Genomic DNA, 14980 nt, shown 5'->3' with positions numbered 1-14980 from the left:
TGCTGGGAAAGACTGAAGGCAAAAGGAGAAGGGGGAGTCAGAGGATGGGAGGAATAGATAACATCACAGACTCAATGAACATGAATTTGAGAGGAGTTTAGCAAGTTACCGTCCACGGAGTCACAAAGAATTGGATATGACTTTGTGACTCAGCAACAGCTTTCTACCAACAATGAACAACTGAAACGTGAAATCAAGAACATACTACCACTTATTATAGCAGTAAAGAAAGTATGTAGGTATACGTTAATAAAACATGTAATATCTGCATATAGAAAACTAGAAACTACTCTTGAAGTAATTAAAGAAGCTCTAAATCATTGGAGAGACACTGTTTTAATTGAAGAAAGGGCTCCTCCATATTAACATTCTCATCATTCCATATTTAATCTATTCATTCAATGCAACCTCAACCAAAAACCCAGAACATTTTCTGTAAGCACTTGAACACTGTTTCTAGCACGGGGAACTCTGTTCAATGTTACATGGAAGCCTGCTTGAAAGAGGAGTTTGGGAGAGAATTGATACCTATAAATGTACGGCTGAATCTCTTTGCTGTCCACCTAAGACTATCACAACATTGTTAATTGGCTATACTACAATATAAAATAGAGCTTCTTAAAAATTTTAGATGGAAGGACAAAGGTATTATAATAGAAAAATAAGCTTTTGAAAAAATCACCTGAAAAAGAAAATCAGTGAGAGGGTTCACATAGTCTGATTTTAATACAGGTACAATAATGAATAGAAAGTGGTATCAGCTACAGAATAGACATATAAATCAACAGAAACAAGATAGCAAAAAAAAAAAAAACAGATGAACAAAAATAAAATGTATTGATTTTTGACTAAAGTACAAAGAAAATTCACTGTAGAGAGATAGTGGTTTTAATACAAGATACTAGACAAATTTGATGATTCTATATGCATAAAAATCAAGGAAAACCTTGACATCTTACACAAAAATTGACTCCAACTTAAATATAGTCCTAAAGGTAAATTCAAAACTATAAAAATTCTAAAGAAAAATTATAAGAAAATATGTGATTTGGGGTCCAGTTATGAGTTTTTAGATATAACACCACATTTACAAGGTGAAAAAAAGATGATAAATTGAAAACCAAAGGATTTGCTCTGGGAGCGACACTGTTACCAAAATGAAAGGGCACATCACCAATTAGAAGAAAATAATTGCACATGTTACAAAGAATAAAGGAATCATATACAGAAAAGCAAATAACATAATTTAACAAAAGAAAGCAAAAATTACAATTTAAAATGATCTAAAAATTTGAACTCATACAAATAAGTATGCTGAAGGCACATAGCATATTAACAGATTCTCAGTATAACCTGAAATGCAAATCAAATACAAATTAAAACCACAAGAAGATACTACTTCATATCTGAGTGGCTAAAACCCAAAGAAGTAACAACTTCAAATGCCAGCAAATATTCACACTAACAGAGACTTTTCTTCATTGCTAGGAAAATGTAAGATGGTAGAGCCACTTTAGAAAAGCTTGGCAGTTCCTGTCAGTGCTAGATACAGACACATACAGTCTGTCAGTAGAGCTCCTACATACTAACCCAACTAATTAAAAGACACCTGTGCACACAAAACTTGGATATGAGTAGTTATAGTATTTTTTCATGATTCTTAAAAACAGGAAGGAATCAACATGTCCTTCAACAGATAAGTGAATAAGCAAACTATACCTTACCCATATAATGTAAAACTACACAGCATAATAGCATAGGGAACCCTGCTCAATAAGGAATGGCAGCCTGGGTGAAAGGAGAATTTGGGAGAGAATGGATACATGCATATATATCGCCGAATGACTATGCTATGCACCTGAAACTATCACAACATTGTTAATTGGCTATAGTCCATCAAAAAAGAAAAGTTTTTTAAGTGAGTGAGCTATTCATTTCAAAAACAACATGTATGCTGGATCATAAGGCAGTTCTATTTCCAGTTTTTTAAGGAATCTCCACACTGTTCTCCGTAGTGGCTGTACTAGTTTGCATTCCCACCAACAGTGTAAGAGGGTTCCCTTTTCTCCACACCCTCTCCAGCATTTATTACTTGTAGACTTTTGGATCGCAGCCATTCTGACTGGTGTGAAATGGTACCTCATAGTGGTTTTGATTTGCATTTCTCTGATAATGAGTGATGTTGAGCATCTTTTCATGTGTTTGTTAGCCATCTGTATGTCTTCTTTGGAGAAATGTCTATTTAGTTCTTTGGCCCATTTTTTGATTGGGTCATTTATTTTTCTGGAGTTGAGCTGTAGGAGTTGCTTGTATATTTTTGAGATTAGTTGTTTGTCAGTTGCTTCATTTGCTATTATTTTCTCCCATTCTGAAGGCTGTCTTTTCACCTTGCTCCCACTGCTGGGCATACACACTGAGGAAACCAGAAGGGAAAGAGACACGTGTACCCCAATGTTCATCGCAGCACTGTTTATAATAGTCAGGACATGGAAGCAACCTAGATGTCCATCAGCAGATGAATGGATAAGAAAGCGGTGGTACATATACACAATGGAGTATTACTCAGCCATTAAAAAGAATACATTTGAATCAGTTCTAATGAGGTGGATGAAACTGAAGCCTATTATACAGAGTGAAGTAAGCCGGAAGGAAAAACACCAGTGCAGTATACTAACGCATATATATGGAATTTAGAAAGATGGTAACAATAACCCTGTGTACAAGACAGCAAAAGAGACACTGATGTATAGAACAGTCTTATGGACTCTGTGGGAGAGAGAGAGGGTGGGAAGATTTGGGAGAATGGCATTGAAACATGTAAAATATCATGTAAGAAACGAGATACCAGTCCAGGTTCGATGCACGATACTGGATGCTTGGGGCTAGTGCACTGGGACGACCCAGAGGGATGGTATGGGGAGGGAGGAGGGAGGAGGGTTCAGGATGGGGAACACATGTTATACCTGTGGCGGATTCATTTTGATATTTGGCAAAACTAATACAATTATGTAAAGTTTAAAAATAAAAAAAAATTTTAAAAAATGAACTAAATAATTAAAAAAAAAAAAACATGTATGAAACTTCACTGTATTTGACAAATGAAGGAAACTAGACAGAAGAGCCTCTATACTTTATAAACCCATCCATACTCCACTTTGGAGAAGGAAATGGCAACTCACTCCAGTATTCTTGCCTGGAAAACTCCATGGACAGAGGAGCCTGGTGAGCTACAGTCCATGGGATCACAAAGAATCAGCCAAGACTGAGCACATCAGTAGTATTATTCTCCACCTGGAATAGGCAAAATGATAAGGATGGAAACCAAATGAGTTGTTGCCAAGAAGCTGGCCAGAAGGTACTGTCTGACTAGGAGTAAAGGGTTTATTTTAGGGTAGTTAAATTAAAATTCTTATTGTTTGTGGATTTTGTATTTGAAAAGTCATCTAGTAGCTAACATTTATTGGAAACCCCTAAATGAACACTCCAAACATTTCCAAGTTCACTGGAGACATACACAGTGATGAAAAATTTGTCACCAAAGCATACATTCCCAGCTATCAAAGTTCAGCTCTGCCTTTATGTTTTAGTTCCCATACTGTAAACAACTCCTTTTTTGTTGTCTATTCAATGCCACGTTCTTTATGTTGTGCTTTTTCATGTGTGTGATTTCAGTATTGAACACAGACAATGAGGGGCTGAAGTAGTGTTCCTAAGGCAAAAAGGCTGTCCTGTGTCTTACTGAGAAAAGAAAACACGTTTATCAGAAAAGCCTCACTGAGTTATTTTGGGGCCACATATTTAACATAAAGATGTATATGACTTATATAACTTCAAGAAAAAACTGTGCCACATGTGGCACAGTGGTAAATAATCTGAATGCAAATGAAAGAGACTCAAGAGACATGGGTTTGATACCTGGGTTGGGAAGATCCCCTGGAGTAGGAAATGGCAACCTTTTCGAGTATTCTTGTCTGGAAAATTCCATGGACAGAAATCTTAGTGGCCTAAGCCCACTGCGATGGCAAGTAGTCAAGCACACACTCCACCCAACAAATAAATTATATAATGCTAAGTGATTCATATTTAATTAAAAATATAAAGAAGAGTTGATTTTCAGCTTTTTAAAATGCATGTTTTGTAACTTCTTATTTTTGGCTTCACTGCTAATGATTACTGATGCCATTATACTTTGTTTACCACGGGAAGGTAAAATTTCTGCAACTACAGTGGAATTGACAAAGGATTTAATTACTACCTCAGTTCATTCAGTTCAGTTCAGTTCAGTTCCTTTCAGTTGCTCAGTCATGTCCAACTCTTTGTGACTCCATGAACTGCAGCACAGCAGCCTCCCTGTCCATCACCAACTCCCAGAGTTTACTCAAACTCATGTCCATGAAGTCGGTGATGCCATCCAAACATCTTATCCTCTGTCATCTCCTTCTACTGCCTTCAATCTTTCCCAACACCAGGGTCTTTTCCAATCAGTCAGCTCTTCCCATCAGGTGGCCAAAGTATTGGAGTTTGAGCTTCAGCATCAGTCCTTTCAATGAATATTCAGGACTAATTTCCTTTAGGATGAACTGATAGGATCTTCTTGCAGTCCAAGGAACTCTCAAGAGTCTCCTCCAACACCACACCAAAAGCATCAATTCTTCCGTGCTCATCCTTCTGCACAGTCCAACTCTCACATCCATACATGACTACTGGAAAAACCATAGCTTTGACTAGATGGACCTTTGCTGGCAAAGGAATGTCTCTGCTTTTTAATATGCTGTCTAGGTTGGTCACAGCTTTTCTTTCAAGGAGCAAGCGTCTTTTAATGTCATGGCTGCAGTCACCATCTGCGGTAATTTTGGAGCCCCACAAAAAATAAAGTCTGTCACTATTTCCACTGTTTCCCCATTTACTTGCCATGAAGTAATGGGACCAAATGCCATGACCTTAGTTTTCTGAATGTTGAGTTTTAAGCCAACTTTTTCACTGTCCTCTTTCACTTTCATCAAGAGGCTCTTTAGTTCTTTGCTCTCTGCCATAAAGGTGGTGTCATCTGTATATCTGAGATTATTGATATTTCTCCCGGCAGTCTTGATTCCAGCTTGTGCTTCTCTCAGCTAGCGTTTCTCATCATGTATTCTGCATATAAGTTAAATAAGAAGGGTGACAATATACAGTCTTTACATACTCCTTTTCCTATTTGGAACCAGTCTGCTGTTCCATGTCCAGTTCTAACTGTTGCTTCCTGACCTGCATACAGACGTCTCAAGAGGTAGGTCAGGTGGTCTGGTATTCCCATCTCTTGAAGAATTTTCCAGTTTGTTATGATCCACACAATCAAAAGCTTTGGCATAGTCACAAAAGCAAAAGTAGATGAGTTTCCTAGGAATTCTCTTGCTTTTTCAATGACCCAACAGATGTTGGCAATTTAATCTCTGGTTCCTCTGCCTTTTCTAAACCCAGCTTGAACATCTGGAAGTTCACAGTTCACATACTATTGAAGCCTGTCTTGGAGAATTTTGAGCATTATTTTACTAGCTTGTGACATGAGTGCAATTGTGTGGTAGTCTGAGCATTCTTCAGCATTGCTTTTCTTTGCGATTGGAATGAAAACTGACCTTTTTGAGTCCTGTGGCCACTGCTGAATTTTCCATATTTGTGGGTATAGTGAATGCAACACTTTCACACCGTCATCTTTTAGAGTTTGAAAGAGCTCAACTGCACTTCTATCACCTCCACTAGCTTTGTTTGTAGTGATGCTTCCTGAAACCCACTTCACTTCACATTCCAGGATGTCTGACTCTAGATGAGTGATCACACCATCGTGATTATCTGGGTCATGATTACTACCTCAATCTGGATTAAAACTGTTCAAATGATGATTGATTGGCATCAGCACCAAAACTAGGACAGTCATCAAAATGAACCTAGATTCAAATATTCCTTTATTTGAAAAAATATTTATATATTTATATATGTTAGCTTCCCATAAAATTAGAGAAATTAAAAATAAATAGCAAGTACTTATTTCCATAAAGATATACATATTTTATAATATATAAATACTATATATATATATATATATATATATATAATATATATTTTTTAACCTAAGGTAAATAGCACAGTGATAAGAAAGAAAATTCAGAAGTTATATAATTATTTTTAAAGAAGTTGATCAGTAACTGATTTCCCTAAATGAAGTGAGGAACAATACTGTCACCTTTGTAAAAGCCAGGGAATCATTACATTAGCAGTAATACTGTCTTGTTTTCTTGAATCTGATAGCAATGATAGAAGATATAGGTCTTGGAATTAGGTTCAAAATGTCCTATCATAAAAGTGAGTTTCTGTCAATCATGTCCTGACTATATAATATGATGGACAAGAATAAGTTAGGTTATAAAAGCTCAAAAATGTATCTGAACCCATCAGGATTGCTCAGTCGCTCATGTTCAACTCTCTGTGACCCCATGGACTGTAGCCCTCCAGGCTCCTCTGTCCATGGGATTTCCTAGGCAAGAATGCTGGAGTGGGTTGTTCTAAAACCAGCAGGTCCAGGTTCGATGCACAATACTGGATGCTTGGGGCTGGTGCACTGGGACGACCCAGAGGGATGGTATGGGGAGGGAGGAGGGAAGAGGATTCAGGATGGGGAACACATGTATACCTGTGGCGGATTCATTTCGATATTTGGCAAAACCAATACAATTTTGTAAAGTTTAAAAATAAAATAAAATTTAAAATAAAATAAAATAAAATATTTCTGTTGGCATAGCAACAGATTAAAGATTAAAAAAAAATAAAATAAAACCAGCAGGATTTGGAAGAGTAAGTATCCATCTGTATACCTTTCCAGATTTTTCTCCTCTTTAAATTAGGACTTAAGGGAAAACTTGGTTTCCTAGTGGGAAATATAAAAATATAAGAAATATAGATAAAAATATTGTATCTTGGCTCCATCTAACTCACTTCTTTATTCTGTACACTTTATCTGAGAGAGATTTGTCTTTAAATTTGGCAATAATTTTTCAGATACCATGGTATATCTGATCATGTGTATGGCTCCAGTAAATTCAACATTCTCTGAAGAATTTGTTAAGAATTACAGTAGTTACTGTGCTGTGCTGCCAAATATTTTTACCTCTCTGCCTTCCTATTCAATGTTATTTTACCATTTATTACTTTATATTTGCTTGGTTCATTTGACTAATTTAAGCTAATTAACTGTAAAAAGCAGTGGTGTGAATCACTACCAGATAAGAAAATTTAATTGCCAATAATAATATATATATAAAAAAGTAAGATCTCTGTCTTTGCCACAGTGTCTGAAAAATGTCAGCCTACTGGCTCCTCCAATAGAATGGATGCCTAGAGTGAAGATATGTGGAATGTAGAAACTCATTTGTCTGAAATGGACAGTGCTAACAATGGTGATGGTTTAGTCACTAAGTCATGTCCGACTATTGCGATCCCATGGACTGTAGTCCGCCAGGCTCCTTTGTCCGTGGAATTCTCCAGGCCAGAATATTGGAGTGGGTGGGCTTTCCCTTCTCCAGGGGATCTTTCCAACCCAGGGGTAGAACCCAGGTCACCCACATTGCAGGTGGATTCTTTACCAGCTGAGCCACAAGGGAAGCCCAAGAACAATGGAATGAGTAGCCTATCCCTTCTCCAGGGGATCTTCCTGTCCCAGGAATCAAACCAGGGCCTCCTGCATTGCAGGTGGATTCTATACCAACTGAGCTATCAGGGAAGCATAAAGTTAGATTGAAGAGCAAGATGGAGCCAGTTGGTATTTAGGACCATGTACTAGGACATTCCACTTGCAACAGGAATTTGTTGGAAAGTCCCAATGAGCAGTCAAGTCTGACTGTATCTGCATTTTGAGGAGATTATCTGCTGCTTTGTAGAAAGCTAACTCTGATCAGGCAAAAATAGAAGGAAGAACATTAGGTCCTTCCATAAAGGGGCAATGTGTAAAAGGCTGTTGACACCAAATAGCTACTTATGATGGGAAATAGTAAAACTAACAAGCAATCAAAACCAGAAGAGTTTGAACTATATTTGGAGAGAGCACATAAAGCCCATTCCATTGTATGGGATAAATGATTTTAGCAGATACAGAAAAAGAACCAATCACAGGGTTAGGCCTGGGCAATTGTGCACATAGTGATATAATTTTAGAGAACAAGAAGTAAGGTGGAAATTTAGTTTCATTGTGTATCTATTCTAAAAATAATTCTCTTTAAATGTTAATAATAGATATAAATTCACAGCAAGAAAAATGGTATAACTTTTCTTCTTCTAAGTGCCCACCAGAGATATTACTTAGCAAAATATAAAAAGGTCTATCTCAAGAACACGGAGAAGGCAATGGAAACCCACTCCAGTACTCTTGCTTGAAAAATCCCATGGACAGAGGAACCTGGTAGGCTGCAGTCCATGGGGTTGTTAGGAGTCAGACACAACCGAGCAACTTCACTTTCACTTTTCACTTTAATGCATTGGAGAAGGAAATGGCAACCCACTCCACTGTTCTTGCTTGGAAAAATCCCAGGGATGGGGGAGCCTGGTGGGCTGCTGTCTATGGGGTCACACAGAGTTGGACATGACTGAAGCGACCTTGCAGCAGCAGCAGCAGCAGCAGCATCTCAAGAACACCCACCCTTCCAGAATATGTAAGTGAAAAAAAAAAGTGAAGGTGTCAGTCACTCAGTCGTGTCCAGTTCTTTGCAACCCCATGGACTGTAGCCCACTAGGCTCCTCTGTCTACAGAATTCTCCAGGCAAGAATAATGGAGTGGGTTGCCATTCCCTCTCCAGGAGATTTTCCCAACCCAGGGATAGAATCTTGGTCTCCCACATTGTAGGTGGGTCCTTTACCATCTCAGCCACCAGGGAAATCCTTGATTTATTAAGGACTGATTGACATAAAAGCACATCTAGATTCATCAATATGATAAAATATATATGCATTCAAATGTATACCATTAAGATCAGTGTTAAAATATAACAGCAATATTAACATTAAATAAAATTTTTATATTGCTATTAATTACTAATATATATTTGGAGACAATTTTTTCCTAATACTTTTATATATAGTTTACTAGCCTTTTCAACTCTACTATTAGGCAGGGATAATTAGCTTCATATGACAATTGAAAGCACCATCAGATAGTTTTAATGATTTGTTAATAATCATTTAATTTGGTAGAAGATATGCTATAAAGATTCAGAAATGATGACTATTAAACTAGCAAATATAGTTGCATAGCATGATGTATTTACTAAAATTCATCCATGGAATACAATCATAAACTGGAGAATGGAAGGTAAGTTCAAAAGAAAACAAAAATGAGTTTCATTCATCACAAAGTGTCCCATTTAATTTCTTATTTTCAGATCAAATTGTACAAGCATCACTGTTCCAGAAGGTAAATAGATATCAGTATCTCAGAGGAAAGAAATGACTAGAAACATGTGACAGATGAAGGTGTTTTTAGAGGATATTCAACAATGCTACACTATCTCTATTCTGGTGAAATCAGGCATGGCATATCCAAAAATAACTCTAAACTTTATTTTTCTGAGTGGCAATATTTATCAAGGGGAATATGGACATAATAATTAGCTATCCAAACTTATTTACCTGTGGGTGAAGCAAGAAGAAGGTTTTGTGTGATGGAAAATGAGAGGATGACACTGTTTCCTATTTATTTCTAATTTCACAAGATGATAGATTTGAAGACTTTCCAAATTCCAAATTCTCTAAAACTCTAAGTCTTACTTTGCTAAATCATAGTTCAGTATATCCGAAGGCCTTAATGTAGTATTGTACATGGTAGTAAGTATATATGCAATTGATGACAATACTGTTCATAGTCTTTGAGAAATCAGTTAGCAGATAAAAGGAAGATCATGTTGCCAAAAGTCTATCCAACATCCAATCTTTTTATTTTTGTAAGCAAGACAATATTTTTGTCAAGGTTATTTAAAATTCAGTTGTCATTTACTACCACATACTTCTAATTAAAATAAATTAGACAAGCAATTTTATTTCCAACAAGGAAAACTATTACATCTGCGAAGTCAAATGTGAGAATTTAATATTAAATATAGAACTGTAAATAAACGTATTGAAATAAAAGATTACTTGCAAAACTCTGGAGTCAGGAGAGGCAAAAGATCATGCATTTAACTACAAGTCATCTTGAATAGTGTTTGTTAGTGATATGCTTGTGATCAAAGCTAATTTTTTTCTGTAAGGGTATCCAAAATGCTCCAGTCATTCTTGGTTGAGAATAGCAATCATCATCCATCTCAACTTCACTGACAACGCTACTAGAAATAAAGGGAAAGTATATGTGCTTACTATGTTCCTTAGGTCAATTTACATGAAATTTCATTCAAACCAATTACTCTTCTTTCACTGAACTTTTAAATCTGGTAATACCTCTAAGTTTGGTTCTTAAATTGCTATTATAAACTTTAAAATTAGATTGTAAATTAGGAAAAAAGGTTTCTGATGATTTGAGATTGTACTGAGTCTATTGATCAATAAAATGAAAATTCAGCAAGAGCTTTAAAACAGTTAATTAACTATATTGAACCTTTTAATGCTTGAACATGACATGTTTCATTAGATTTTAATTTTCATTGAAAAATTTTCTAATGTACATTTTATTATTTGACACAAGAATTAATTGAATCCATTGTGGTCAAAGAGTATGCTATGTGAAGGTGATTTGCTTTGTATACCCAGCATATGACCAAATAAACAATTTTAATGAGTGAAGGAAGAGCTTTCAGCAAGTAAGTTTTGGATGTAAAGTTCAAAATATGTAAACCCATTAGTAAAGAAGTTCATTAATCACGCATTCAAATGCTAAACATCATTGATATATTTTTCTACCTCATTTATCAATCACTGAAAAAGTTTGATTAAAATTTTCAATTATGTGTCTTGATCTTCAGATTTCTCTTTTTTAATACTGCCAGTATCTTTGTTTTACAGAATTCAAACCTATATTATTAGGAACATATACATTTAGTAATGTCATGGGCTTCTGTTGATTGAAACTTAAGTCATTATCTCCCAAATATATATTCTTAAGATTCATTTTGTCCTTAATAGAATCACAGAACCTCTCATTCACTGGTGTTTACCATACAGAACTTCACAGTAGTTTTGGTCCTTTTAATATACGTTCTTATATTTACAGTATTCCTTGTAACCAGTATATAGTTGAGTCTATTTTTATCTTATCTGGAAATCTTTGACTTAAAACTATATCTTTAGATAGGTTTAGACACTCAAAAAAAGACAGAACTACTAGAGAGTTGCTATTTGCTTTTACTCAGTTTCCTCTCCTAAAGGTTGTACTTGTCAAAGACTGAGCTGAAAATCTCTTCCCTTAGTTCCTCTACATGTTGTTTCTTCCACAGACCACTAATGCCTTAAAAATGTGACATATTTCAATGTTTCCATTTATTTTTAGTTACTGAGGAAGGGAATTTAGCCTGATTACTACCAACAGCACCCTATCAGAAAATAAAATATATTCGTATTTAAACTAAGATTCAGGAGCCTTTCTATATTGTCACACAATTAATTTACAGTATAAGGGAAAACACTTGAGATCCTTATGAAGTATGTCCCAAAGTAATATATAATAATTCAAAGGGTAGATTATTCCACATAATAAGTATTGTTAATATCCCTTACAAAGGCACCAACTTTTTCTTACTTGGTATATGTAAAGGCATAATTTCCAACTGTGTAAGCAGGTATATTATTATATGTGCTTATTTTCCCACATTTTATTAGTTTTGCCAAGTAGTCAATCATGCATTAAAAGGGTAGCAGAGTTTTTGTAACCACCAAAGCAACCAACCTCAAATAGTGTCTTTAGAAATCACAAGTAATCTTCTTTATAAGTACAGCAAATTGTTTCTATATCTTTTTCACTATCTTCAAGATGCTTGAAATTTCATATGAAAGTCTTATTTATTTAGATTCAATATACTATGTGAGGTTATCACATGAAATAGAAAATAAACCATTACTTAAGCAATGCTGTCTGTGGGGACAAGATGAATGATAAACAGTTGTGGGCTGGTAAGACTAACTAAGCGAAGAAACAGGAAAATTTGAAAGCAATGAGAAAGGTGAACTAGTAAAAGAGGCTGGAGCCTTGAAAGCAGAACTTTCTCGTGTCCAAAGTGATAACCTGGGTCTTATTGGCTAATTCATCTGTCACTAGTTAAGTTTTCAACAGTTCTAAAAGACTGAGATGACAGATGCAAAACATTAACAAGAAATTCAAAGCATAGAAATAAGTGAAATATTTTCTGCCACTGATTGTAAAATAAAATGGGAATAGTTTTATTACAAGCACGAGTCACCAGTCCAAGTTTGATGCACGATACTGGATGCTTGGGGCTGGTGCACTGGGACGATCTAGAGGGATAGTATGGGGAGGGAGGTGGGAGGAGGGTTCAGGATGGGGAACACGTGTATACCTGTGGCGGATTCATTTTGATATATGGCAAAACCGATTCATTTTGATATTTGGCAAAACTAATACAATTATGTAAAGTTTAAGAATAAAATAAAATTTAAAAAAATAAAATAAAATAAAATAAAAAAAATATGGTGCAAAGCCAAATTTGTTTACTGTTACTGAGTTCTCTTGAGATGGTGAACATAAGCTGGAACAAGTGAATTTGCTGAACTGAGGTAACACTGAGCATGAAAGAGAGAAGAGAGATGAAGAGAAATTGGCAGTGAGAAAGATTCCTAACCTAAAATTTTAAATAACTTTTTATTCTTGAGATTACTTTGTGACGTGTTTCTATTTTTTTTTCTTAAATTGGCACACTGTTATTATTAACTCCACTAGATATTTTTAAAATAATTTTATTATTTGTGATTATTTTCACATATGGAAACTTTACACTCCAGATTATTATTTGGGGGGAATTTAAATGGACCGTATGTCTCTATAAACAGACTTAGTAGCTGAATTGCTGTCACTTTAAAGGTTGGCTTCTGATATTCTTCAATGTCAATTACCAAGTCATTTGCTTTCTCAGCTGGCTTTCTTTTCCTTTTCTGTTAAATCACAACTTGTTGTGCCACACTGTGATCTTCTCATTAACACTTTAGACACATGATTAGCACATTATTTATTGCTTTTATCTAATTGACTATTCAAAAAGATTAACACTTTATATTTTCTGTTGTAGTAATCAAAGATTAAGCTTGTCTCTTTAGCCTAAAGAAAGTTTAAAGAGAGCTTGTCTCTTTAAACTTTCTTTAGGCTATCAGCTTGTCTGAGGGCAAGCAATATACCAAAAATGATTTATAGCTGTAATAAATGAACCATGATTTGATAAATAAAAATATATATCATAATATATACATATAAATACATAATATACATAGATATACAAATAAATATAGAGCTATAGACATATATAAAGATGAATATCTGTATATCTATATATATACTAGAAATTTATCTCTACATAGATATATATAACCTCTTTTACTGAATTTTCTTCAATAACAGTTTCATGTGCCTTCATATTAAAAGACAATGCTTGAAACTTTGTTAGGAATTCAGTGCACTTTTATATAAAATAAAATTGTATGACTATCTCATTTTACACAAATTCAGGGTAATACATACAGATAACCTTTTTATTAGTAGTATATGAATATTTTATGTATTTAATATTGATGCTGAAGACAGAGTCCTTCCTGTGTTATACTTTCCCATTAATAATTTGTTAATTGTTTTAATAGAAAGAGTCATTTAAAATGTGGCTTCTGTAAGTTTCACAATTACCACGTCTATATAAATGTAAGAACAGGGACTCCCTTAGTAATCCAGTGATTAAGAATCCACTTGCAAATGTAGGGGATATGGGTTTGATCCCAGGTCTTGGAAGATCCCCCATGCCATGGGGAAATTAAGCCAGTGCACCACAACTACTGAGCCCATACTCTAAAGCCTGCAAGCTGCAACAACAGAGCCCATGTGCCACAAGTACTGAAGCCCACACACCTAGAGCCCAAGCTCCACAATGAGAGGAGCCAGCACAATGAGAAGCCCCCACACAGCCACCAGAGAGCAGCCCCCACTCTCCACAATTAAGAGATTGCCCAGCACAGCAGCAAGACTCAGCACAGTCAAAAATAAAGAAAATTTAAAAAATTATACATGTTCTTAAGCAAACATGTAAAATAAAGATATTTATACTTTTGTATAAATTAAATAATAAAGGAACATAAAGAAATAAGAAAACAAATAACTTGCAAAATGGTTAACAAGTATTTCAATTTAGAGAAAGCTTTAAAAGAACAGAGTCCATATAGACAATTTTGGTTTAAATAAAAAACTGTGCATGGGAATGTAAATTGATACCACCACTATGAAGAAGAGTATAGAAGTTCTTTAAAAATAACTAATAATAGAACTAACATATAACTCAGCAATCTCACTCACTCCTAGGTATATATTTAGAGAAAACCAGAGTTCCAAAAGATATATGCACCCCAAAATTCACTACAGCACTATTTACAATAGCCAGAACATGGAAGCAACCTAAATGTTCATCAATAGAGGAATGGATAAAGAAGATGTGGTGCGTATTACTCAGCCACAAAAAGGAACAAAACTATGCTATTTTCAGAGACATTGATGGACCAAGAGATTGTCATATAGAGTGAAGTAATTCAGAAATAAAAAAAATAATATTGTATATTAATGAATATATGTGAAATCTAGATAAATGGTACGGATGAACCTATTTACAAAGCAGAAATAGAGACACAGATATAGAGAACAAAATGCATGGACACCAAGAGTGCAGGAAAGTGAGGTGGAATGAATCGGGTGATTAATATTTAAATCTATACACTGCTATGTATAAAATAGATACCTGAGAGACCTAAATCAAATCCCTTATGATTA

Source organism: Bos taurus, chromosome 1 (assembly GCF_002263795.3).
Source record: "Bos taurus isolate L1 Dominette 01449 registration number 42190680 breed Hereford chromosome 1, ARS-UCD2.0, whole genome shotgun sequence".
NCBI classification, from domain to species: domain Eukaryota; kingdom Metazoa; phylum Chordata; class Mammalia; order Artiodactyla; family Bovidae; genus Bos; species Bos taurus.
The sequence above is the reverse complement of the archived record's forward strand: the minus strand, read 5'-3'. Positions refer to the sequence as shown.